Source organism: Ictidomys tridecemlineatus, chromosome 6 (assembly GCF_052094955.1).
Source record: "Ictidomys tridecemlineatus isolate mIctTri1 chromosome 6, mIctTri1.hap1, whole genome shotgun sequence".
Lineage (NCBI taxonomy): Eukaryota > Metazoa > Chordata > Mammalia > Rodentia > Sciuridae > Ictidomys > Ictidomys tridecemlineatus.
In genome coordinates, this window is record NC_135482.1 from 162,560,308 (window position 1) to 162,586,148 (window position 25,841).

At 32.4% G+C, this 25,841-nt stretch overlaps 1 protein-coding gene and 1 pseudogene across 3 annotated transcripts in view; both read left to right on the forward strand.

The window, feature by feature from the left end:
- Fndc3a (fibronectin type III domain containing 3A) overlaps nucleotides 1-25,841 on the forward strand; it is a 158,540-nt gene that overhangs the window by 31,004 nt on the left and 101,695 nt on the right. The window lies entirely within an intron of this gene.
- LOC101961163 (COP9 signalosome complex subunit 8 pseudogene) lies at nucleotides 4,205-5,836 on the forward strand (annotated as a pseudogene).

Here is a 25,841-nt window from a genome sequence, read left to right on the forward strand (position 1 = left end):
GCTCAAAGCTGAGGAAAGAAAGTATCATTAAGTTTTCAAAACCTGAATTATGGTCTTGTTAATGATGCACAATTTGAGAAATATTACAGAGGTAAAATAAATAAACAAGACTTGAAAGAATAAAAATTTCCCCAGGCATTTTCTTTGAATGTTCAGGTAGATAACAAGACCATTCACTAAAATGTTCAGGTAGATAACAAGACCATTCACTAAAATAAATCTTATCAGTCACAGTAAGTAAGATTTTTTTTTTTTTTTTTGGTGGGGTTTTGTTTTATTTGTTTGTTTCTGGTTCCAGATTAAACCCATGGCGCTTAAGTACTGATCCACATCCCAGCCCTTTTTATTTTGTATTTTGAGACAGGGTCTCTGTTGCTTAGGGCCTCACTGATTTGCTGAGGCTGGCTTTGAACTTGTGATCTCCTGCCTCAGGCTTCTGAGCCACTGGATTTACAGGTGTGTGCCACCGTCCACAGCTACAAGATTATTTTTATGGGAACAAACAGCCTCAATCTCAGTAGTTACCAAAAGGTTTATTGTTCATTCTGCATGTCCTCCACAAATTAGCTGTGGCTGTGCCCATATCATCTTTGATGAGATGTGGCCTCTGTATAGATGTTTCTGGTGTCACAGTGGACAACATACTGACCTCTGTTAAAACATTGCAGACCTGCCATCAGTGGGCTGGGGGAAATCTTACTTAAGGGAAAGGTAACAAATATTTGTTAAAAAAAAAAATGAGTCTTCCACAATGAAGATAACAGAAGTGACAGCATGTTTGATATTTGAGAGAGTATAAGAACTTCATTTGATTTTGAGGTATTTTGGGCTGTAATAAAAAAAGATAATAATAAATACCATTTGAGCTCTTACCATGTATCAGATACTGAGTTAGGCCCTTTACATTTAAATATAATGTCTTAAGAGACTAGCAGAATTAGAGAAGTATTCAGTTATTTGTTACTAAGTTAATTAAGTAATAGAGCATCTGAAAGGCAAAAACCAGGATTCAAAGCTAAATATGTAAGATCCCTAATCATGTAACGTGGTCTTAATCTCTATACAAATAGAATTTAGATTCCAAGAAAAATATATTATTTAAGGCAGAAATATAGAAATTATGAGAATACTAAGGGTAACAAAGCCATTGGTATTTTTATTTTACTCTGTTGATTTTTAAAAGCCCTAGCAGTTGAAAAAAGGAAAAAGCATGTAATTCCAATTGTACATACATGTACATCACAGAAGAGAAAATTCTGGACACAGGAAACTCTCCTTCCATTTCAAACTAAATATTAGTTTTGTGTTTTTTAAATTTTATGTAAATAGAATAATAGAGTATTGTTTTGTGTCTACCTTTTTTTACTCAATGTTGCATATATGGGATTCATAATGTTACTACCTGTAGCATAGTATTTGCTGTGTTTAATATTTTGTTACATGAATATGTATGTTCTAGTTTCTTTATTTGTTCTACTATTGATGAAAATTTGGGTTGTTTTCAATTTGGGGCTATCACAAATATTGCTTCAAGAATATTTTCACAATTGACTGGTTATACATGTGCATGCATTTCTTTGGGTATACTATTGATAGTCAAATGCAGGGATCAAAGGAAATATGTTTATTGGAATGGGAGCTGGCTTTTATTTTTATTATCTCTACTTATCCCAGAACACCTCAAAATCAGCTGAATTCCTTTCAGATTCCCTCAATACCAAAAGTATTGCTTCTTATTTCCCCAAAATTTCCACTGCCCATCTCTAGGATATGGTTATTTTTCTGCATCTCACTGATGGCTGAAAAAAATTTTTTTCCAAAGAAGCAGTACCAGTTTATACTTTCCTCAGCATTATATTGTTGGCAGTTGGTCTACAGCCAAACCAACATTTAGAATTGTGAGTCCTTTAGTTATTAAGGTAAATGTTTGTATCATTGGAATTTTAGAGGGAATATTCGTGTGCCTCCTGTATAAATGAAAATATTAAATTTGAAAAATAATGATAAGAACATTTTCTAGGTTTTATTTTCTGTTTTTGCTTTTGTGAGAGATGGGGAAGATCTTCTTATCCATGTGTTAAGTTTTTTAAATATTTGGTTTGGATGAGTCCAAAATTAGCCAACTCAGTCACATAGTTTTTGTTGTTTAATAATTATTATTTTAAGTCATAGTAGTTCATATTTTCCCCTCACCTCAAAATATGATTAGAAAAAATCCTTTATTGCCACCACTGTTTTCTTTGATATTTTAAATTGTCTCCTAAATATCTTCCTGTGCCTGCTCCCATAGATAGGTAGGAATTATGACTGTGACCAACCATAAATCATTGGATTTAAAATTGATTAGCTGTGATGATTCTCAAATAATGCATTTTTTAGGAACTAAAATACAATTCAACTTCATTAGCATTTACTAAAGTAACCACTCCTAAGTTAAGATGAACAAGAATAATTTCTGTCCCTAAAGATTTATAATTGTATATGCATATACTCCCTGCCATACCCACACATAATACTATAAACAAGTATGTACCAGAAGTGCTTAAAATTTGATTATATGTGAAAAAAAAATTTACTTTTTATAAGATTTCAACATGACTTTGAATTTTCCATTATGTTTCTCTTGGGGAGGGTCTGAATAAAATACCTGTTCTTTAACTAGTGAGCATCAATTCCAGGTCTCATATTTGTTTCTAAACATGTTATTAATCACTATACATTTCTCTGTACAATTCCAAAACTAGCATTTTAAAGCTAAAACAGCTGGTGAACCTGACACATTATTCTTATTATATACAGAAAGGAAATTAGCTACAGAGTACCTCTATACAAAGTATATTCTCTTCCTGGGATGATTTATGGTACTAATTAAAGATTTGGGGGAAGAAGGAAGATTGGTGCTATGCTTTAAAAGAGGAGAATGCAAGTTAAAACCTCAATAAGGATTTAAATACAAGAAACCTGAGAAAGGTATGGAACAGTGGAATCCCTCATGCACTGCTGGCACAACCATTTTGGGGAGGAGGGTGATCTGGTAATATTTAATAAGGCAAAAAAGTATATACCCCAAATTTAACATATGCTTTTAGATGTATATCTTATAGAATGTTTTTTACATGTATATGAAGGCACGTATACATTCATTGCATCATGTAAGTGTTCCAAAGCAGGGGAATGGGTAGATTTTAGAAGATTCATACAATGAAATATTAGAATACTGTATACCAGAATTCCAGTGTATGAATTTATGCTATGGATAAATCTCAAAAACTCAATATTGAGGGGTGGGGTTGTGGCTCAGTGGTAGAGTGTTTGTTTGCATGGGTGAGGCACTGGGTTGGATCCTCAGCACCACATAAAAATAAATAAGTAAAATAAATGTATTGTGTTCATATACATCTTAAAATTTAAAAAAAAATCAATATTGAATAAAGTAATAAGTTATTGATATGTAAAGTGTGGTATCACTGATATAAACTAATCAAAACAATTAATAGAAAAATAATGTGTTAAGTCAGCTTTCTGTCCCTATGACAAAATACTGAGAAAAACTTCAATGGAGGCAAGATTTATTTTGGCTCATGATTTCAGAGGTTTCAGTCCATGGTCACTTGGCTCCATTGTTTCTGAGCCTATGGTAAGGCAGAACATCATGGCAGGGAGCATATGGTAGAGCAAAACTGTTTACCTCAAGGGATTGGGACAAGATGGTCCCTTCAAGGACACTCCTCTGATGATCTAACAACCCCTTCCTACAAATTTCCTCCCAAAACAACCATCAGCTGAGGAGCAAGCCCTCAACATGTGAGCCTTTGGGAAACATCCCAGTTCCAAATGATAACACATGTATTTATTTGTACTACAAATAGGTACATTAAGAATATTTTTTAAAGGATGAAAAAGATAATGTTCTAAGTTCAGCAAAATTATCTATAAACTTGTATAGCTCACCTTCAAAGAGCATCATGTATCAACATAATTCTGGAAAGAATGGATATAATACTTCCTGAGTTTCTGTATATTTGAAATATTTATAGTAAAAAAGCTAATGACATGAGATTATGCATTATAGACTGGGTATTAGATAAAGGTTTTAAATGTTATATTCCAAATTTTAGATTTGAGATAATAAGCAATAAGTAGCCAATCGAGTTAAAAAATAGATAATAAATGATGAGAATAATCCTTGAGGGAAATTATTCTGGCTAGGAGAACATGTAGCCATGAGACCAGACAGGAATATGCAGTGGCAGTAATGGCAGAAAGTGCTTTCATTTTCATGAAGTTGCTAGCTCAGTACAAGAACCAGGAGTTCAAAGTTGCTATACCTACAAGGTATAATCAGCTTCTAATTTTATATTTACTTATAATGACATGAATAATTCACGCTATCTCTGGAAAATAATGACACCTATTATAAATTCTATAGATTCTGAACTTGATCAGTAGAACAAAGAATCTAGCAGAGAGATTTCCCTAAAATCTTTAGGACATTCAGCATTCACCATTGGTCTGAAATTGTCCAGCCAACAATGGAAACAGAAATTCAGCAAGGAAACAAGCATTGGCCCTGGTCTCTCAGTAATCAGTGATTTTGCAGCCTTTCTTGGACTTGTGTAGAAAAGGCAGTGAAAGGTGTATTATAATAAGGATGGCAAGTCAACTCTTCATCACAGAAAAGCATTCTTCCCACAAACCCAGTTGGCAGCCTAGATATTTCCTTTATTAGGTTTATTCCCTTATCAGAGCCTGCCCCAGTTCCACCAATCCCCAATGAACAGCATTTAGCCAGATGGACCAATTACGTGGCTTTCCTTAAAAACATTTATTCTGAGTTGAAGGTACATTCAGAATCGTATATACTGACAAATATGGAAATGAAAATTTTTTATTTTCAGTTTATTGCAGATTTAAATACCTCAGCATTCCTTACTAAGTATGTGAAATATGTGTATAAAGTATATTGCATACATTTTGTCCTTAAACAATTCTCATTTTGTAATACAATTTGGTCGGAGCCATCAGTATTTTGTGGTTAGTTTATGTTCCCTAGTGACCCTTAAAGTAAGCTCTCCTGCTTAATATAGAATAATGGTTATCAACTGTCGTCCCTGCTGCAGCATATACCACACTCCCATTTGTACCATTGATTGATGGTCGTAATGATCCATTTGGAATTTGAGGATGACTGCCCTTAAGGGCACTACCTGAATTGCTGGGATTATAAATCACCCTCTGGTGAATATGCCCCCCCCCCTGAAAATAATTAGTGTAGAATACAGAAATCTAGCTGAGGAACAAATAGGCCATTTCCTTAGTATGTCAGTTTGTTAATTTTAGATTTATTACAAAATGTGAGTGCAACTATTGCTGGCAGTGGAGGGCCTGCTGTGAAAATGCAACTTAAGATGTTCATGTGAAGTAAATTCCATTTTCACATTTCAGAAGAATGGTAGTGTGGAATGTATTACATGGGGAAAGATGTTATTACAAAGGGATACACTTTATACAACTTTCCGAAGCCTATTGGTTGCTTGTCTTTATCCCTTGGTTCAAGTTGTGCCTTTTGTAGAATACTGGACAAGTTTTTCATCCCTTATGTGACAACCCTCTGAATATTTGAAGTTTAAGATTAAGATACCCTTAGTTCATTTATTCTGCGTTTGTTCAATAAGTATTTAATTGACTCCTTTATAAAAAATTATTCAGGCTAATAGGTAGCTACATCACTAGGTGGAATGAAATCTGTTCTAGAATTGATTGGCTTCTCTGTCCATTCCTACATAAAGTAATGCAGATCTTTTTTTTCCCATCTTTTTTGGTGTATTACACATAGTGGAGGAATTCCTTATTACATATTAGTTCATGTACACAATATAGCAATATATTTTGGCCAATATCATTCCTCAGTATTTGTCCTTCCCCTCTTTTCCTCCCTCCCCTTGGGCCCTTTCTTCTACTGATCTCCCTTCAAAGTAGTGTAGATCTTTTATTAGAGAATATCAGCTGTAGAAGTGGAATTAAAGGAGGGATCTGGTCTTTTCTTTTTTAAGAAAAAGAATAAGTGTGATAAAATTAAGATAGAATTTCAAACCTGAAAGGGAATACAGAAAAATAATATAATTTACATTTTTTACAAATAGAGAAACTAAATAAAGTTCACAGCTAATTACCTTGTCCTAGGTTACACACTGAATGGCAGCATCGAGACCAGAATCTAGATCTTCTGTTCCCTAGTCTCAGTCATTTTGAAGTAAAAAAGGAAATTGAGCTTAAATTCAAAATTTGAAAACATTTGATTCTAAGTAAATAATATAGTTCAGTTGAAACAAAGTAATTTGAAAATGACGCACCCTAATGAATGCCTTTTCAATACTGTCTCCTTGTATTTTTACTAGGACTGTTCATAAAACAGTAACTGAATCCATATGAAGAAATAGAGTATCCGTAAAAGTAACTAGGCAAATATATATATTTTAATTCTTCTAATTTAAGAGAAATTTTCAGAGAGCAATAATTATACACTGTGTCGATTGACTTATAATGTATAAACATGTAGTTAATAATTGGCTAATGGCACAAAGGATGGAAGAGGGAACAGCTGTAAAGTAACAGTTTTTATATACAGTTGGAATTAGTAGGTACAACGTTGTTATAAATTAAGAAGTTAATTGTAATCCTCAAGATATCTACTAAGAAAACAAATTAAAAGAATATAATAAAAACAGAACTCAAGTTAGAACATTAGGCAATGTTTAATATACACACAAAAAAGTAACAGATGAATTGAGAAAAAAGGCATAATATATACAAAAAGCAAATAGAAAAATGGTAGATGTAAATTCTACTTTATCACTAATCATATTAACTACAAGTGGATTAAACATTACAGTGAAAAGACAGTTATTGGCATGAGATAAAAGTCCATGGTCCAACTATGTGCTTTTTCACAAAGTATACACTTTTTAATCAAAGATACAAACCAACTGAAATTAAAGGATGAAAAAACATGTAGATGGGAAAATATACCATGTGAACTATAACCAAAGTAGAAGTGAAGGTCTCTATAATTATAATGAAACTGTATTGAGATCAAAGAAGTAAACTTATAAGTCAAAAAACATTACCAGAGCCATTATTGATTTTATAATGATAAAAGAGTCAGTCTACCTAATAAAAGATCTCCACAAACACCTGAAGTGATAATTGACAGAGTTGAAGGAAGAAATATACAATTAAACAATATAGCTGGAAACTTCAATACTCTGCTTTCAATAATGAATAGAACTAGGGAGAAGGTCAGCAAGGAAAATAGGAAATGTAAACACTATAAATCTAACAGACATCTATCTGTAGAACATACCACCACCAACAGGAACGTATCTAATCTTTTCAAGTGCACATGGATCAGTGTTCATGATAATTTTTCATTGCTGTGACCAAAAGAACAAGAACCATTAGAAGCAGGAAAGTTTTGGGGGGGCTTGCAGTTTTCAGAAGTTCAGTTCATGGTTGGTCATTTCTATAGCTCTGGGCCCAAGATGAGGCAGAAGGGCATGGCAGAGGAAAGCAGTTCAGGACATGGCAATGTGAAGTAGAGCTGTGCTCACCAGGGATTAAATATAAATCCCAAAGTCACTCTCCCAATGACCTACCACCTTCAGCTACATCTTACTTGCCTACAGTTACTGCCCAGTTAATTCATATTAGCAGATTAATCCACTCATAGGTTAAAGTTCTAATAATTCAGTCATTTTACTTACCCCTGGCCATTTTTGCATTGTCTCACACATAGCTTTTAGGGACACCACATATTCAAACCATAACACTAGACCATAAAACAAACCAACCTCAAGAAATTTTAAAAGCTAGAAATAACACAATCTTTAAACACAATGGCATGAAATTAGAACTCAGTTATGCACAGAAATTTGGGGAAATCACATATATTATAAATTAAACAATATATTCATAAGTAACTAATTGGCCAAAGAAGAAATCACAAGAGAAATTAGAATATACTTTCAGATGAATGGAAACAAAAATATAGCATACAAAACTATAAGTTACAGCTAAAGCACTGCTTAAAGGAAAATTTTTAACTAGGAAAGCCTGTTTAAAAAAAATATATATCTCAGATCAATAATCTAACCTTCCACCTGAAACAACTAGAAAGAAAAGAGCAAACTAAATCCAATGAAGAGGAGACATCACCACAGACCTTACCTAAGTAAAAGGGATTATTAGAAAATAGTATGAACAGTTGAATGCCAACAAATAGATGCCCTAGATGAATTGGATAAATATCTAGAAAGCCACAAAGTAATGAAAACTAAATCCAAAGAAAAAATATAAAATCTGAATATAACTGCAGCAAGTAAAATAATTGAATTTGCATCCCAAAACTGTCCACCCAAAATCAGACCCAAATGACTTCTCCGTCAAATTCCAACAAACATTAAGGACGAATTAACAAACCTAAACCTGCAAAGCCATCACAGAAAACTACAGATCAATGACCCGTATGAATATAAACACAAAATCTTCAACAAAATACTAGCAAACCAAATCCAGTAACTTGTAGAGTAATTATACACTTCAGCTAACCTGGGACCTAATGCAGGAATGTAAAAGTGGTTCCTTAAACATAAAATAACCATTGTACTATACTACATAATAGCAAAAGGACAAAAACCACACATAGTCATCTCACTAGGCTCAGAAGAAATATTTGACTAAACTCAACATCATTTGACTAAAAAAATAAAATAAGGAACAGGGAGAAACTTCAACCATCTGCAAAGCACAAGCATGTGCGCACACACACACACACTATATTTAGTTGTAAAAGAGTGAATGCTTTTCCTGTAAGATTAGAAATTAAGACATGGTTGTCCTGCTTTCACTGTTTCTCTTCAACAGTTATGCTGAAAGTATAGCCAGGGCAAATAAGTAAGTAAAGAAATGAAAGGCCTCTAGACTGGAAAATAAAACTATTCAAATAAATAAATAAGGAATAAAACTATTCAAAGATAACTTGATCTTGTAAAAAGAAAATCCTAAAGAATCCATTAAAAACTATAAGAACTAATAAACTCATCATGGTTGTAGAATACAAGTTCAATTTCAAAAAATCAATTGTATATCTCTATATACGGACTGTCAACAGTGTGAAAATGAAATTAAGAAAACATTTTCATTTACAGTAGAGTCAAAAAGAATAAAATAGGAATAAATTTAACAAAATAAGTACAAGATTTATACTCTGAAATCTATAAAACATCATTGGAAGAAATTATGAAACCTGGAAAAACATCCCATGATCAAAGATTAGAAGACTTTATGTTAAGATGGCAGTACTCATCAAAGTGTACATATTCAACATATCACCTACTAAAATCTCAGCTTATTTCTTTGCAGAAATTGATGAGTTGAGCCTAAAACTCATATGGAAATGCAAAGCACCCAGAATAACAAAAAGAACATAGTTGGAGGATTCAACATTTCCCAATTTTAAAATTACAATTTTAAAACTACAGAGTTAAAGTAATCAAGACATAGCATAGAATAGACAGAGATCACTGGAATAGAATTCATGGTTCAGAAAAAACTTTACCTTTGTGGTCAGTTGATTTTTGACAAAGGTGCTTAGGAGAATCAATGGGGAAAAGAATAATCTTTTCAATAAGTAAAGCTACATAACTCAGTTATCCACATGTAGAAACATGAAGTCAACTTTACCATCCCATATATAAAATTAACTAAAAAGTGAGTCAAAATCCTAAAAAAAGGGCTAAACTTGAGACTCTAAAAATAGGACATAGAGATACATCTCTATGATTTTGAATTATACAATGGTTTCTAGATAAGACACCCAAAGTACAAGTAAGAAAAGAAAAACACAGTGTACTTCCTCAAAATTTAATGGTTTTGTGTGACAGAAGACACTACCAAGAAACTGAAGAAATCCCTCAAAATTGGGAGAAAGGGTTTGCAAACCATTATCTGATAATGGGCTTGTGTTCAGTATATATAGACAGCTCTTACAGTTCAATGAATAAACAACCCAATTAAAAGGTGGGCAGAGGATTTGAAAAGTTGTTTTTCAAAGTTATTTATATATCCAATAAGCAAATGGAAAGATTCTTAGCAACATTACTCATCAAGGAAATGCTAGGGTGACTAGAATATAAAAGGAGAAAGCCATTTGTGGTGTTGCATGCCTGTAATCCCAGAGACTCAGGAGGCTGAGGCAGAAGGATCATAAGTTTGAGATCAGCCTGGGAAACTTAGTGAGATACTGCCTCAAAAAATGAAGAGATGAGGATGTAACTTAGTGGTAGAGTGCCCCTGGGTTCAATTCTCAGTATAGTGTAAAGAGAGAGAGAATAATGCTGGCAAGGTTGTTACACTGGTAACTCCACTTTGTAAAATAATCTGGCAGTTCCTCTGTTAAACAGAATTACCGCATGACCCAGCAATTCCACTCATAGGAGAAATCAAAACATTCCCATGCCAAAAATAATAATAATAAAGTTATACAGCAGCATTCATAATAGACAAAAAGTGAAAGCATTTCTAATATCCATTTGTAGGCAAATGGATAAACAAAAAGTGAAAGCATTTCTAATATCCATTTGTAGGCAAATGGATAAACAAAATCTATACAATCTATCTATACAATGAAATAGTATTCAGCCATAAAATGGCAAGGGAATCCTTCATTATAAGCTACAACCTGGATGAACCTGAGAAACATTATACTAAATGAAAGAAGCCAGGCATGACAGCCTACAAAGGTTTTTTTGAGTTAATGAAAGTGTTCTAAAATGTACTGTGGTATTGGATATACAACTCTGTATACTAAAAAATCACTGTATTGTACATAAGACTATAAAGATTTTTATCCTATATGTGTTCATGTGATTGTTAAGTATTCATAAATTATTATGATTGTTACCCATCTTACTTTGATAAGTGGATTGAAGTTATAAAATCAATTTTAAAATTAAAGCATTAATAGATTATAATTTTTAGATACAGAGGGTTTAATAATAGTAGGGACACTGGCACTGTCTACTTCCTTATATATTTAGCTACATATAGTATATGTTTACTATGAATATATTGGCATACTCCAAGATCAGAGCACAAAGATAAAATAACTAGATATATGGCTTTAAAACAAAACACATTTGGAAACAGCATACTCTTAAATTCTTAATTGTTAACTGACGTTGAATGATCCAGAAGCAGATGCTACTACAGCTCTTTGTTGATTTAGTTGCTATGGTGACCAGATACATTCACATACAATAGGAAGCTTACTGTACATTGGCTAATTTGATAGTGAGGTTGGAGGTTGGTATTGATGAGTATACTGGTAATTGGTTATTCCTTTAACATCCTGCTTTTACATGCGTTTTCACTGGACAGCTCTAATGATATAAGATGTTACTGAAATGGTTTCTAAAGGTTGCCTTATTAGACTAAAGGCAATGTGAAATTCGACTTGCCAATGAAGATTACCTCATTATTTAGTGAATCAGAACAAATTGGAACATCTGGAAACAGAAACTGTTGAATCTTATAGCAACCATTGGTAGCTGTGGGAGCAGCAGTTGAATGAGAAAATTAAAGAGGATGCAAGCAACCGTAAGTAAAGTGCTAAGGTTTTAGAAGTGGTTTTACTATGTTTATGATTTAGCACTTCAATCAGATTTTATAATTTGTATCTAAATCTTATGTGTTTATGTGTAAGTAAGATCATGATACATTTTTTTTTAATGTGGACTCTTGTTAGGGAATAAAAACCACAAATTTGCTAGTTTTAGAGTATTAAAACTATTGAATGTTTACACAATAAAATTTCATTAAATCTATAGTTACTGGGGCTGGATTTGTGGATGAGTGGTAGAGTGCTTGCCTAGCATGCAGGTTTGATTCTCAGCATTACAGATAAGTAAATAAAAAATAAAGGTATATTTTTAAAAATCTGTAGTTACCTATATTGTTAGGGAATACTGTGGTTTAATTTTTTTAAAAACAACTTTGTATTTAAAACTATTAGAACACTAATACTTTAACATGCAAATTATTTGTGTAAATGAGGTTGTTTTAGCCTATATCTTATATTTATTTTGAAGAAATTATATATGTGTGTATATGTATACATTATTGTTGTTGTTGTTGTTGTTGTTATTATTATTATTATTATTATTATTATTATTATTATTATTTTGAACTCAGGGGCACTTAATCACTGAGCCACATCCCCAGCCCTTTTTATATTTTGTTTAGAGACAGGGTCTTGCTAAGTTGCTGAGGTAGGTTTTGAACTTATGGTCCTCCTGCCTCAGCCTCCCAAGCTACTGGGATTACAGGTGTGTGCTACCACGACCAACCAAGATAATTATATTTTGACATTTTCCTTTAGGTTAAAATTTGTAATATCATTGTAGCAGCTGTTTTTAAAGTCTATTTACAGTCTTTATAATTTGAGTGTAGAATTTCAGAGTTCATGTATCTAGTAAGAATGATCAGTCCAGCTACACTCTGTGAAGTTATAAATGTGAAGATTTTCAAAGCTATATTAGGGAAACTATGACAGATTGCTATAAGACACCTGAAGTAAACAACTATTTTACAGGCACGAATTAAAAATTTAAAAAGTGTTCTCAGTAATTATGTTTTAGTTTGTTAATATGATTGAAATGCCTGTCTCACTATATATACTCTTATTTAGATAATTTATTGTGAAGTTCAAAATAACCTAACAGTATTTGTCATTCATATAACTTTGTCATAAAACTTTTTAAAGTTCAATAACTTATTTTTAATTACTCCAATAACTTATTTTGATCCAGTCCCATTATGTTATGAGAGATTTAGTTCTAAATCTCAATATAAAAACTTGCATGATAGTGATCATAATTAATTGATTTTATTATATTGATGAAATTTATGTAAGAAAATTTAATCTTCTGTGAAAAAACTGTCAGCATTTAAGATAAACTTTTATTAACAGAAGCATAAATTTTATTTTAAAGATAGTTTATTTTCAAATGTAGGCAGTTCATGTGAAACTGAACTGGAAATATTTCATGTTAAAGAAGTACAGTTATTGTTCAGTACACTCTGTATGAATAGTGAGTATTTTAAGCTCAGTCCTAAAATGGACAAAATGAACGAGTATAAAAAATGCTTCTATTAAAAATAAAGAAAAACACAACTTTAAGATAATGATATTGTCATTATTCTCTGGGCAATCTTGGTACCTGCACTTATTTTTGATGCCAATTAATAAAGAACAGTATTAGGATGGTTAGAAAAAAAACTTGCAAACCCAACTGACACATGGAAATTTGAATTGACCCTGATATTATGATTATTGTGCAATCTTTTAAGTATCCTTTAAAATAATTTCTTTTTATTTAAAAGGGGAACATTTTAAATAATGACCTTTCAAGAAAACTGACTTTATAAACTGAAGATTTAATTGTTGCCAACCCTTATTTTATTTATATGTGTGTGTGTGTGGATGTTCAGTGGGATGTGTGGCACTCTTGTGCAGTTAGAACCCTTTTTTATAGGATCAGTAAGTGAATAAAGAAAGGTATCTATTTATAAGCCATTCTGATATAGGTGAGAATAAATCCTTCTTTGAATATGTATAAAGATAGAAGTGTGTGCAGGTACATACCTGAATACACTCATATATGCACACGTTGTATATTTCTGTGTATCAGAAATAAATCATTTTCCTACCATTGTCAGAAAATGAATTATTCTACAAAGTTTGAATAATTAATTTGTATTGGTTTAGAAAGAAATATTATTTATTTATTTTAGAGTATATTATGTGTCAGGCTCTGTGCTAATGTCATACATACAGTGTTTCCTTAATCCTTCAGAAACACTACAGTTTAAGTACTGTTACTTCCATTTTAGAAAAGAAAACTAAAATTCACAGAGTTTAAATAATTTGCCTAGTAATTGCACATCATAAGTAACTAAGTAAGATTTGAGCACAGAATTATCTCACTCAAAATGTATATTCTTTTCTCTCATAATGACTTTATTTCTAAAAAGCAGTTACAAAGACAAATGAGCCTAAACAACAACAGAAAGACGCAAATGTTTTCTAATTATTGCATGTTATACCCTATACTCTTCTGTCTTAACAATGTAACTGTCTTGTCTCCCTTACTAATTTACCTTTGTATACCTGAATCCTTAGAGTGCCTAACATGTAGTAAGCTCATTGTCAAATAAATGAATTAAATGAGAGTGGGCAGTTAACTCATCTTGTCTAAATGTTGGCATCAAACATATTCTCAAGTTCATTATCTTTCATAATAAAAACCAAGTTCAAATTCAGTAGTTTTGAGGACTGTGGGAATATGATGTAGCTCAGTGATAGAGTGCTATGCCTAGCATGCATAAAGCCCTGGGTTCAATCCCCAACACCCCCCCCAAAAAAAAAATTCATGAGTTCAGTAATTTTCCTATATTTGATTTACAAACCTTAATCTGTATTTGGATTTAAGCTGAAATATATTACATTATTCAGCTCACAAACAGATTGACAAGATAGTCTGTCTATTGCAGCTAACGCTTGATTCAGAATTCTTATAATCAAGTCAATTTAATAGAACTTTAATTTATAAAAAATGCAGACTTGTTTGTGAATTAATAGTATATTCAAATGTAATTAATTTTCCACCTTCATTTTTTAGCAAATTCAGGTGATGAGTTCAAATTTAGACATAGTAAGGTTGTAGTTTCTTAAGCCAAGTAAGAGTAATTAGAAATTAAATTTGGGAGCTTTGGTTGACCAGAGTACATTGTCTAATACAGACATTAACTACATATGACTATTTAAACTAATTAAAGTTAAGTAAAATTATAAACTCTATTCTTCATTTTCACTAGTCACATTTCAAGTGCTAAGTAGCCACATGTGGCTAGAGGCTATAATAACAGCAACATAAATAAAGAATAATTTCATCATCACAGTTCTATAAGCACCCATGTTGAAGCCAGAGGAAAAGATTTAGGTCATTTAAAGATGTACCACTCTGACTAAAAAAATAAATCTATTGACATCTTACAAAAGGCTCATGTTATAGCAGATATGACAACATGTAAATACCTGAATATAGTTAAGTGCTAAGTGTTATTATTATGGAAGGATATACAAAATGCCATGGACCTAAGAGTAGAATAATCCTAGTTTAGAGTGTTGGAGCCTTAAAGGATGAGTAGAATTTACTGAAGAAGAAATTATTTGTTCACAGGCTAAGTTCTCAGTTGGAGCAGTTGAGATACCCCATTCAGCATCGGAAAATTTCAGTTAGAAATCAAGTCCAAATTAATTAATTGATTAATTAATCAAACTGTTGAGCTAGAGAACAGTAAGTCAGTCACATACCAAGAAATGAAGGTGAGGGGCTGGGGATGTGGCTCAAGCGGTAGTGTGCTCGCCTGGCATGCGTGCGGCCGGGGGGTTCGATCCTCAGCACCACATACAAAGATGTTGTGTCCACCGAAAACTAAAAAATAAATATTAAAAATTCTCTCTCTCTCTCTTTAAAAAAAAAGAAAAAAGAAATGAAGGTGAAACTATTGACCATTGTAACACTAGATTGAAAGGAAGAGATAGATGGATAGCTGGAAAGCTAAAATATCAGTTGGGAAAAATATAGAAAGTAAGGGGAATTGCAGATACTGGGCGAATTCAGGGGAAATTTCATAATATTGTATTCCTGAAATATTCTATCTTGTAAATTGGTAGGGTAGGGAAAACGCCTTAAAGTAGCAGATGTACATTGATAAAATGATTTGCTCATACAGTGTTTACAGTAACAGTTAACATGTATGTGGGTAATGCTTACTGTATACCAGTCACTGTCCTAAACACTTGACATACATTAACTCATTTAAGCATCACATCAACCCTATGAGTACTGAGTTAATTTTATGGTCTTCACCAAGGATTAAAGGAATGAATGGTTTAGTTTAGCTAATCATTGCTAAAGGGTGTGTTAGCTGTTCAAGGATACAGGCCCAAAGGATTTTTCCCTTATTGTTTTCAACTGCATTGGGAAACAGTTGGCATAAACAAGCAGTTAAATAAGGAGGGGTTAAAAGGATTAGGCATTCCAGATGCTTATGTGCTTTCTGTAATGGGTTGTTACTGTTAGGGGCTGAATTGTCCTCACCCCCCCCCCAATTCATATTTTGAAGTCTTCTCCTTAGTACTTCAGACTGTGACTGTATTTGGAGATAGGGTTTTAAAATCTGAAACTAAATTAAAACGAGGTTGTTAGGGAGAGTCCTAATGTAATACAACTAGTGTCCTTATAACTAGAGGAAATTAGGACAGACATATGCCAGAGGTAAGAACATGTAAAGACACAGAAGAAAACAGCATTTTGAAAGCCAGGGACGGGGTTATGGGAGAGGAGGCCCTGTCAAGACCTTGATCCCCCAGAATTTTAAGAATATGAATTTCTATTATTCTTTGTTACTACAACCCTAGCAAACTAGTATAATGACCAAAATCATTCATTTCTAAACACTGGAAATACCAATATATATTTTTGAATTCTGGGTGGATTTTCTTGTTCTGATTAACCATCTGCTGACTTTCAGTAACTGTTTACTTTATTCTCTTCAGACCTAACTTAATATCAGTGACGAATATAAGTTGTGTGTCCTTTGAATAGGCATTTTTGGTTTCATAGATCATATTCTATAAAAATATAGCTGTCATTTTTAGGACCCAATACATGATTAAATATTTTATAATTAGGTAAATATCTTAATAAATAATTTCAGTTGTTAAGAGTGGTTTTGAAACAAACTTTTTCTAAGCTCAAAAAGTTAAAATTTTGTTAACCATATAGAATACATTACTTAAAACAATTTATTTTTTTCATTTTTTTCTTTTAGAGATTCTAAAATTTTTGCACTAACTTTACAATGTTTATTAAATCTTTTAGGAAAATAAAAAGTAGTGATATTTTCTAGAGCAATAAATAATAGCATGATTTCTCTGATTGGCATCTGCAATTTAAGAAAAATTATATTTAAAAACTCTTTTTTTTGGGGGGGGGATTCAGATTAGGGGAGAAATACCAGGCTCTTCACCCTTAAGAAAGGAACCTAAATACATGTACAGACTTAAATGGTTCTGTGGGACAGGTGTAATGTGTTTGTTTTTCTCATTCTCATTTTACTTAAAGAAGTTAGACTTTAAGTAAAAGGGAAGCAGGGATTAAGGAATGATCATCGGAATGTAAAAGAATATTTTCAAGGTCATATTTAGTAGTAATTAGCAGCAGTTGAAATTAGATAATAAGGTATAATTTATAGCCAGCTGCTAATGTTTTTAAAATATTCACTCATAATTCTGTTTCCTTTAAAATACATGCAAATGTTGTTAATAAATGATTATACCTTGACATTTGAATAAATTTTATTTGTATAGAAAAGGATGAATAACTAAATTTTAGCACCTTTATTCATAGTTCAAATTCCACATTGGTACCCAAATCCTACATTTTTGTAATTCTTTTTTTTAATATTTATTTTTTAGTTGGACACAATGTATTTATTTTTATGTGGTGCTGTGGATCGAACCCAGAGCCTCGCACATGCTAAGCAAGCGCTCTACCACTGAGCCACAATCCCAGCCCCAGTCCTATATTTTTTGTTATAAATATTCATTTGGATTTGCCTCACTTGAAGTGCCTGATTGATGTAAATTGAATTTTAAGTTAATGCACTGGAGGAGTATAAGGAAAAAGCTTGTTGAATCATTTTATAAAATGAGGTAACCTTTTGACTAATACCAGTAATTAATTACCTTTTAGTTTACTTTAAAAAAATAAATCTGGATTGGACTAAGTAATATCTCTTATTTATCTCTTACTTTTCCCAAAATGTACAGTCTGTTTGTTTAACGGTTTTTGCCAAATCTCTGCTATCTATGCTCTCTTGTATTACTGTTTTTTTCTTACTCCAGGATCATCTTTTTCTGTTCTGCTTTTTCAAAACTTTATTTTTGTATCCCAAAATGAACAATTTTTTCTTTGGTTATCTTATAATTTGTTTTTTTTCACTCTCTTCCATAATTCTGGAAGCCATTATCAGTATCTTTTTATTATTTATTAAAGAATTTAGGAAGTATTAAATTTTAATTGTATTTTTCTAGATTTTTGTAGTCTTCATTGGTGTGTCTACTGGGCATATTTATGGCTTTACTTAGTGACATTTTCATTACCCTTTTTGTGTTTAACATTTTTATATTCATATACAATACATATTTCCATATTTTACCAATTAAAGGTCTACATAATATGACTTTTTTTAAATTAATTTATTTGTTCTAACCAATTATACATGACAGCAGAATGTTCTTCGGTTCATTGTACACAAATAGAGCATTATTTTTGACTTCTGGTTGTACCCAGAGTAGAGTCACACCATTCATGCAGTCAAACATGTACCTAGGGTAATGATGTCCATCTCATTCCACCATCTTTCCTACCCTCATCACCCACCTTTGCCTTTTCCTCCACTCATCCCATTCCCCCCGTTATGGATTAGCATCCACTTATCAGAGAAAACATTCAGCCTTTGGTTTTTGGGGGGATTGGCTTATTTCATTTAGCATAATATTCTCTATTTACCTACAAATGCCATAATTTTATTCTCTTTTATTGCTGAGTAATATTCCATTGTGTGTATATATACTTGTCTTTATCCATTCTAAATGGCATTATTTACAGTCACCATAAATGTTAATCTGCCCTTTAGAGATAGTCACCTTATACAAAACAAGTTTTAAGCCTATGTTTGTCTATTACTCAAGAAATAATGTTAGTGAATATTTACGTTCAGAATGTACTTAAAATGTTTTTTAACTCTACATATCTCTGTTCAAATGATTGAAGGAATTATTGGTATATATTCAGATAATTGTTTTTATTATTTGTCTAATCACTAAAACCATACAAAAGTTCTCAGCATTTGCAGTAATGGATGGCAAAGACAAACTGCTAGGCTGATGTTTTGCACTAATAGTGAAAGGTCTCAAACAGATCTGTTTCTACAAATTTTAAAAAGCGGGGGTGGGGGGGAAAGTAGAGAAACATTGAAGAACTTTTACAAATAGTGTAATGGAACTGTCATGTTTGAATTCTGATTCTTTAAGTAGTTTGGGTTAGAAGATCAGGAGTGCATTTGAGATGAGTAGACTTAAGAACATGATTATTTCTGTGAAATTTGAAGATCTTAAGAATTAGTTTTAAAAGTCTAATAAAGTACCACAGAATCATTTCATTATATTGTATTTGTAAAATATTACCCTATATGCTAATATAGAAACATCAGTGAAATAAGTCATGAAACGATGAAGGATTGACCAGAGTTTCTCACTTGTCACATTTCTGAGAGTTAGTTTGTTTACAATATTTTCTGGTCATTGAATAAGGTAATATATATTAAGATGCTGTACTAACTTTTGTATAATTATGCTGGATATAGGTTTTTTGACATATTTTGTCTCAGGTTAAATAATAATTTTTAGTTCTCCCCTTTCTCTTCTCCATTCATCACATTGTACTATTATTTGTAATGAAATTATGAAAATTTCTGCATTTGTGGCAGATAAATGTAAAGTGGCATTAAAATCCAGATAGTTAAAGATACGGATTCTACATTTTGGAACTGAACAAACATCTGTTGGTTATTTACTAGGAAATCTGAGTAGCTTAGGATTTAGGCAGGAACCTTTATTTGGAAGTAGCCCTCCTTTGATCTGTGATGCTAACAACAGTGAAGTGATCCTCAACCACACATGATCTATATATGTTAGTTCTTCTGACTATACATTTTCAATTTAGTCTTTTGGAAATAACTACCTCATTGGTATTGGTGACATACCTTGAATCTTAAAACTCTCTCTGCCATACCAGGTAATTTTATCTGTTTTGTCTCCTACTTTGTCCCAATTATCTAGAAATAAGTCCCATGTGTAATAAGACTTCAGAAAATATATGCTGAATGAATTCCATATACCTCCCAGTCCTCATTGTTCAGCTGCTTATTCATGGAACAAAGGTTTATTAACCTGGGCTCTTAGGGTATAGTTTGTTTTAGTTTGTTGTTTTGTTTTGGCAGCACCTTGTAAACCCAGGGGCACTCTATCACTGAGCTACATCCCCAGCCTTTTTTATTTTTTATTTTGAGATACAGTCTCACTAAATTACCCTGGCTGGTCTTGAACTTGAGATCTTCCTGTCTTAGTCTCCCTAGGTACTGAGATTAACAGGTTCAAGGTGTTTGCTTTTATTTTACTGGAATAGTAACTGCTCAGTATAAAACTAACCAAATAATTGCACAAAGTAATTTTAAATAGTAATAAGTACTAGGTAAAAAATAAAATATATCAATATGGTAAAATGTATGAAGTATACCTTATAATTTGGCAGTGAGGGAAGTCTCTTTGAGGAGGTGTTATTTGAGATAGCAGAATATTGATAAGGAGCCAGCCTTGTGAAGATCTGGGAGAAGAATCATAATTTTAATATTGTCTAAATAAAACTTGCATAGAGAGATATTTATAAAATTCATTTTTTAAAACTGTTTCCTTGCCCCAAATTATCCAAAGTTTGTGACTCTTGGAAGACAAAAGAGGTGACTACTTTTTTACACTTGCATTTTTTTCTTCTTAGTTATCTTTGATTACTCATGGTTCTTTGATAACTATGACAACTGTTAAAACTATTTTATAATTCAATATTTCTCTGTTGTCTGTTTCATTATTTCTGCTCTTTTTTTGTTTCATTTTACTTTCTTTGGATTAGCACTATTATCAATAAGTTAGACACTTAATATATTAATTTTCCATCTTTTCTGTTGCAAGTATTTAAAGGTCTTTGTTATGGGTGCAGTGGTGTACATCTGTAATCCCAGTGGTTTAGGAGGCTGAGGCAAGAGGATCGTAAGTTCAAAGCCAACCTCAGCAACTTAGTGAGGCCGTAAGCAACTCTGTCTCCAACTAAATATAAAAAAGGGCTAGGGATGTGATTCAGTAGTTAAGGCCTCTGGATTCAATTCCCAGTACTAAATAAATAAATAAATGTCTTTGGTGTTTTTTTTTTTTTTTGGATTAATACAATTCTGTCTGCATCCTATGCATTTTATAGTGTTTTGGTTACTATTTGTTTTGTTTCTTTTCTGGTTTTCATTTAAATTTTTCCTTGATCCATGAATTATTGAAACTTTAAAATTTATAAACATTTTTAAGCTTTTTAAAATTTATTGACCTCTAACTTAAAAGTATATGTATAAGTATGTTATATGCATACTTATACATAACTTAAGTATGCATATAACAATTTAAGGCTGATGTCTTTGAATGGATTTCAAGAATGGATGGCTTGGGCTGGGGGTGTAGCTCAATGGTAGAGCACTTGCCTAGCATGTGTGAGGCACTAGGTTCAATACTCTGCACCACATATAAATAGATAAATAAAAGTATGGTGTCCATCTACAACTAAAAAATATATTTAAAAAAAAAAGAATGATGGCTCATTCTTGTAACTTCACTGAAAAGAATGCATGTATTTTAATTGTTGGCAATTATTTTTCCATGGCCATTAGATCAAGCTTATTGTGTTGTTCACATATTCTATATCTCAATTTTTTTCTGCTTGTTCTGTTAATCAGTGAAATGGGTATTAAAATAACCTACCATAGGGTTGGTGTTGTAGCTCTGTGGTAGACCTCTGCCCAGCATGCTCAAGGCCCTGTGTTCAATCTTGGGGTCGTGGGGGGTAGGGGAGGAAAGAGAACCATAAACCACAATAGTGTGTTTGTAATTTTCTCCCTGTAATAGTTTTTTAAATCCAGTTTGATTTCCTATCTTTTTTTAAAATAGGCAAACTTAGTCCATTTGTTTTTTATTGGTATCTTTTTCGGGGGTAGGCGGTAGTACTAGGAATTGAACTCGGGGCGATCAACCACTGAGACACATCCCTAGCCCTATTTTATATTTTATTTAGAGACAGGGTCTCCCTGAGTTGCTAAGCATTGCTGAGGCTGGCTTTAAACTCTTGTTCCTCCTGACAGCCTCCCAAGCCACTGGGATTACAGGTATACACCACTGCATCCATCTAGTATCTTTTGATTTGTATCTGACAACATATTTTTTTCTGTTTACTTTCCTGTGCTAAATTTTTCCTTCCTGGTTCTCTCGTGGTAAGGGTCTTTTCAATTTTTGCCCAAAATATTTTTATTTTACTCTTTTTTAATGCTAGAGTTAAAATTATACATTTCATTATTTTCTGGTGAAGTTGATAGCTGTTTCTTCTAAAAATCTTTGCACATTTTATTTTACTGTTTTAGATGAGAAATTTGCTGTTCTAATTGCTTTTCCTTTGTAAAAGTAATGGATTTTTTTTTTCTCAGTATGCTTTTTTAATTTTTATTTTGGGCTTGTCCTATTGTTATAGTTTAGATAACAGTTGTCCCCCAGGGCTCACATGTGAGAAATGCAAGTAAATTTAGAAGTGAAATTTAAACTTTCATTGTCTTTATATGGAAACTTCGTTATCTCATTTCTCAGGAGTGAAATCCTCTATTTATTTTGTTTTATGGTAGACTAATTCCTCACACTTTCTATTTGGAGATAGCATGTTCATCATTACATGAACCTTATCTGTGGCAATTCTCAGCAGCCTGGTTTAAGGGTGTATCCCTCCAAAGATATTCATACTTGCTTTTGCCAGGTACTCAGGCTTTATTAGCCATAATCTAATTTGGGGATTACTTTTTTAGTTTGGGGTTCGAGATTATGTAACAAATGTAGATTTGATCCCCACGTTTATTTCAAGATAAGTCATTGATCTTGAACTCTTGAGACTTTTTTGCCCGAGCCAAGGCATAGCCATAGCATCTTCCTTATCTCTTTATGCTATATGGGTAGAAGTGTTCAGATTTATTCTTTCATTGGGTGTGTAGTCTTTAGGGGAGCTGGCTTTATAGGGAACATGTTAATGTAAACTCACTGCCTTGCTTAGAATCATTGGCCTTATTGCCTAGTCCTTAACTGCTTTTGAAATACAGTCCTTTTGGTTACCAATACCATCTGCACCCTTCTTGTGCCAAATAAACTCTCAGCTTCTACTTGTTGCTCTTATTTTTCATTTTCTCTTTATCATTAACTCTTTTTTACAAAAAATATATTTTTATAAATCTTATATTTTGTTCTTTTTGTGAGGTGGAATGATTTTTATAATACTTAATATTCATGTTCTCCACTAATAGTCTCCAAATAGCTTGCTCACATATGTCCTAACATTTTAATGAATTTTCTACTTCATTTAGTATACTGATAGATTTTGTTGTTGTTGTTGTTGTTAGATGCAATACCTTTATTTATCTTTTTGTGTGTGTGTGTGGTGCTGAGGATCCAACCCAGTGCCTCTCATGTACTAGGCAAGTGCTCTACTGCTGAGCCACAACCCCAGCCCCTACAAATAGACTTTTTAATAACAAAATTTTTGTTCTTTACCAATACCAAACTGAGCATATATGACAACTTGGCTTTCAAGACTTTAAACCTTATTGAAAATCTGGTGACTAATTTTATTCCATTTTGTTTTAGTTAACTGTCACACTTTCTGATTAAGAAATTCTCTCCTCTGCAAAATAAAAAGAAACCTGGAGTTTGGGTAAAATAATATTCTTTCCAAATTTAAATGTTATAGGCATAAAAGTCTTTATGTGAAGCCCCAAACCCCAGTACCTCAGAAGGTGACTCTATTTAGAAACATCACTACAAACACACTTCCTGATGTTACATTACATAACTTGAGTTTCTTTTTGTTTTATTGCCAATTGTTCCCATTAGAATATAAACTCCACAAGGCATGGATTCTGCTGATTTTGTTCACTTTTGTAATAACCCAGAACAAGATATGGTACATTATTGGAATTCAACTCTAATCTTGAAAAAGGTAATTAGAGTAGAATGAGTTCATAGGGGTGGAACCTAACCCAATCTGACCAGTGTCCTTATAAGACCTGGAAATTTGGACTGGATTTTGGGGGCTGGAAATCTTGGGTGGTTTAGAGAGACACCAAAGATATCAGGGCACAGAAGAAAAGCCCATGTAAGTGGTGCTGGCCATCTATAAGCCAAGTAGAGAGTGCACAGAAAAAACAAACCTGCCAACCCCTTGATCTTCTATTCTATCCTATAGAACTGTGAGAGAATAATTATATAATAATTTCTCTACATAAAAACCCTTGGTGTAGCAAAACAAATTTTTATTTAAAATAAATAAATAAATAAATAAATTTCCTTGACATGCTAAGAACTTGCAAATCAGTACAAGAAAGTCAAACAACCCAACTGAAAAACAAGGACAATAATATGTAGTTTCTGGAAGCAGAAATATGTTCAAATGAATTGGGTATATATACTGCTGTTAAACCTTATTTGAATTTTTAAAAAAAATTCACCAAACTTCTCAATTCCTTGTTCAATTTTTCTGTCAGTGTGTAACAAACCAACTCAAACCCTAATGCCTTCAATTCAACAAGCATTTAATTTGCTCATTTCTGCTTTCTGGTCAGGGCTCACTGGGTGTTTTTTCCACTGGTCTTTACTATAGACACTCATGGACTTCCAGTCTCCTATATATTCAGATGGGGCTGGAAATCTTGGGTAGTTTAGGAGTCCAGGATGGAACAGTAGTCACAAGGCCCAGTATCTTAAATACCTGGGAAAAACAAGTTGTATGATCAAGCCCAGAGTCAGTATTGTGAACGACACAAGATGTAATGCTAGGAGTTGTATGGTTCATTGGAGTCCATCACTACAAACACACTTCCTGATGTTACATTACATTACTTGAGTTTCTTTTTGTTTTATTGCTAGTTGTTCCCATTGGAATATAAACTCCATAAGGCATGGATTCTGCTGATTTTGTTCACTTTTGTATTAGCCCAGAACAAGATATGGTACATTATTGGAATTCAATAAATTTTCTTGGATGAATATGTCCAGTAAACCTAGCTAGCTTGTGTAAAATAAAATGGTATATATTAGGGGAGGCATGTATTTCTGTGTAAATAATAAATTTCTGGAATGATAAATATTTTATTAACTAGGAACTGTACTCCAGAGAATAAGGGGGCATTTGATTTACATTATTTATTCCCATAATGTATCACAATTTATAATGTAGAAAATATATAGTAAGATATGAGAAGCATTTTAATTTTTGTAATTTTTAAAAAATTTATAAAACTAAAATTAGAGGACTAAGGCCAATAAACTTGGAAACATTATTTTAGTGTGTCTCGCCAGTATAATAATATTTTATTGAATATACAGTTAAGTACTACACAGTATATTGAGTATCTCAGTAACAAGATTCTTTGTTGGTTTTTTGTTTGTTTGTGTTTATTCTGGAGAGGTGTGCTGGGGATTGAACCCAATGTACTTTATCACTAAACTACATCCCTCAGGTAACATCCTTCAGTAATTTACTACCACTGTCAAATTCTAAACTATGAGGAAAGAAGTGGATAAGATAGTATTTTAAAATTTTTAAAATAACTGTTGATTTGTTGAGATTGCTAAAAATGTGTTGGAAATAATAGCAAAAATTAAAATTCTTCAGCTCACTTTGAAATTTTTTAAAAAATTCTTAGAATAACAGGAAATCAAGAACAAAAACTGCAATAATATCTAAAAAATAATAATTAAAGTACTCTCTGTGGTTACACTGAGTGAAGTAAAATTTAGTCTTAAACAC